This window comes from Lepidochelys kempii, chromosome 1 (genome assembly GCF_965140285.1).
Source record: "Lepidochelys kempii isolate rLepKem1 chromosome 1, rLepKem1.hap1, whole genome shotgun sequence".
NCBI lineage: Eukaryota > Metazoa > Chordata > Testudines > Cheloniidae > Lepidochelys > Lepidochelys kempii.
In genome coordinates, this window is record NC_136380.1 from 2,810,280 (window position 1) to 2,813,806 (window position 3,527).

A 3,527-nucleotide genomic window follows, 5' to 3' on the forward strand; every position below is an offset into this window, starting at 1 on the left:
GCAGTGTGTGCCTGTCTAATTTAATCTAGGAATATAAAACATTCATCACCATGGCCTCTGACCCATTCATGACCTGCCATCACTCACACTAGTATGTGATCATAGAGATGTCACCATGGACTCCACCTCCACTTCCTGCCCAAGGAAAGCATCTGGTCAGATCACCTCAGTGGAGCTCTAAGGACAAATGTGAAATGGAAACCTCTTCCCTCAGCTGCCATGATACCCTCAGCCTGGGTGCTGGATGGCTCATTGGTGGGGATCTCTGTGGATCTCTATCACCCATCACTCTCAATGATTTATATCAGCTTTTAGCAATGGTTTGCTAGGTCCCAAACAGGTGTATGTTCTAAATATACCCCAAAGTTCAAGGCTCAGGTACAAGCTGGGCTCAGGTAGAAACTGGCTGGTTTCTGGTGGCTTCTGAAACATAGACCACATTGAGCTCTGCTACAGGGCTCTGAAATGATTCAAACGGATACTACTTGTTAGGATACAGATATTCAGGCATGTCTGTAAAGGCCTAGACTCTAAGAATTTAGGTGTATTCTTATCACTTGGCTAATTATAGAGGTATGAAAGAAAGAATCAAAATCACTGTCTGCTGGTGTAAGGGCCTTCTCTTACTGTGACAGTCTGAGGCCCTGTTCTTAGGCTAAGGCCTTTGGCTAAGCAGCAGAGGCAGCCATAAGCTGGGAAGCGACCGGTCACCTCCTCACATTCCAAACTAGTCACACTGAAATAAGGTGCAATTGGGCTGTTAGGCACTATCAGGACAGGATTGTATTCCTATCACCTCCAGGGAAAGGGAAGTGCCTAGAAAATGTAAAAGGAAACTTAGTTTGATAGCATCCTGTCTGGCAAGAACTCACTTATCAATAACTGGGATGTGAAATTCTCACTTCTGTATTGTCTTGTCATTATAGTTCCCACTTTGCTATTGTTTGTCTGTATAATCTCTGTCTGGTTCTGTGATTGTTCCTGTCTGCTGTATAATTAATTTTGCTGGGTGTAAACTAATTAAGGTGGTGGGATATAATTGGTTACATAATCATGTTACAATATGTTAGGATTGGTTAGTTAAATTTCAGGAAAATGATTTGTTAAGGTATAGCTAAGCAGAACTCAAGTTTTACTATATAATCTGTAGTCAATGAGGAAGTGACTGGGTGTGGGTGGGAGGGGGTGGGTGTGGGAGATGGGAACAGGGAATGGGGGTAAGAAAATTGGAATCATGTTTTGCTAAAGGGGGAAATGGGAACAGGGAATGCGAGTAAGGAAGTTGGAATCATGTTTGGCTAAGAGTAGGAATGGGAACAGGGACACAGGTGTAAGGCTCTGTGGTGTCAGAGCTGGGAAGGAGGATACTAAGGAAGGAAACTGGAATCATGCTTGCTGGAAGTTCACCCCGATAAACATCGAATTGTTTGCACCTTTGGACTTCGGGTATTGTTGCTCTCTGTTCATGCGAGAAGGACCAGGGAAGTAAGTGGGTGAAGGAATAAGCCCCCTAACACTACTCTTATCTTATACGCTACAGATATTAATACTTGGTATCCATTATACAGCTGCATAGCACCATACATAGACTGGAAACCATCCAATACAAAACTAAAACCAGTCTCTTCCCTGAAGAGATCACAGTTTAATTCACACAGCCCTACTTGGTGGCTGAATAGGCCAAAGAAAGAGACACATGCTTCGCCCCAGTGAGGGCAAAGGGGCTGAGAGATGTAGACACAAGCCTGGTTCTCAAAAGGGGAACAGGATTGAGATACACAGACACACACTTGGCCCCTGTCAGGGGAACAGGGCTGAGAGATGCTGACACATGTCCTGCCCATGTGAGGGGAAAGGGGCTGAGAGACACACACACTCGTCTGGCAGCTGTGAGGGGATTGTGGCTGAGAAACACAGACAGAGACCTATCCCCTGTGAGGGGAAAGGGGCTGACAGACACAGCCCATGTGAGGGGAAGGGGCTGAGAGACACAGACACACGCCCAGCCCATGTGAGGGGAAAGGGGTTGACAGACAAAGACACACGCCTATCCCCTGTGAGGGGAAGGGGCTGAGAGACACAGACACATGCCCAGCCCCTGTGAGGGGACAGAGCCGAGAGTCCCAGACACATGCCTGGCCCCGATGAGGGGAACGGGGCTGAGAGATTCAGACAAACACCCTGCCCCTGTGAGAATGGGGTTGAGAGATGCAGGAACATGACCAGCCCCTTTAAGGGGCTGATAGACAGACACACGTCCGGCCCTTGTCAGGAGAATGGGGGCCAGAGATGCAGTTACATGACTTGCCCCCTCCAGCTCTGAGCAGCAGCAATGGTGTGCCGGACATATTAAGAGCGCCAGATGCAGACGGGGGAGTTCGGACAGAGGCACCAGCAGGCCCTTGGCCCTTGGCAGGAGGATGGGGCTGAGAGGTGAAAGCACAACAAATGTGCCTAAGAGATGTAACCTATAGGGCTAACTGCTTGCTCGCCTATAGAAATATATTTTCTTCTAGATTTCTTATTTCTTTATGTTTTGATTATTTGTTTTATTACAATGGGTTTATATTAAAGTAGTTCGGCTGTAACACGAGGGACTTACAGGCTACATCCTATATGTTGCGCTAGGGCAAATTTAGCATACACAGGTCTGGGACCATTCACCCAGATAGCGAAGTGGGCTCACATATGTTTGGGACCTTTCAGCCAGCTAGATGGTGATGAGCTAAAGCATAAGGTCCACATATGATGTGTTAAAGCAGGTTGGCAAAGGGGCTTTCCCAATTTCTGACCCTTTTAAATGTAAGAGGTACACCACAATTTGGAAAAAAAAACAAAGTAACCGTTTAAGACCAGACTGAAATGTCTGGTTAGGACGGAAATAACAAATGTGACACATAACCACAAAAGGGCCATGGTAACAAATTGGAGTCTGTGATAGTAAGTTAAGATCAATGATATATTGACCTATAGGAAAAAGACGCTTCAACATTAGTAAGGTGAGGAAAGACAAATAAGGGAAAAATTCCCTACTGAATTTGCATCAAACATAACAACAGCACTGGAATGCGTTACCTAGGGAGGTGGTAGAATCTCCTTCCTTAGAGGTTTTTAAGGTCAGGCTTGACAAAGCCCTGGCTGGGATGATTTAACTGGGAATTGGTCCTGCTTTGAGCAGGGGGTTGGACTAGATGACCTTCTGGGGTCCCTTCCAATCCTGATATTCTATAATTCTATGATTCTATGATCAGCATAACATATAAAAGTGGCATCCCAGGCTATGAGCAGTAGGAGAAGGAGATGTGGTCCTTGGGAGGTGCCAGAATGATGGCCACCGGTGATGATGGGCAAGGTGATGAGGAAGATGATGGATAACACTTCCGGTGGTTCTACAAGGGATGGTGTGAGTATGTGGAAGTGCAGATGTACATTCTTTATCTAGCTTGTTAAGTTGGGGTGTTTCCAACTGTGCTACCTGTATTAATAAACGATAGTAAAATATAAAAGAGTTCCTACAGTGTGGTTGT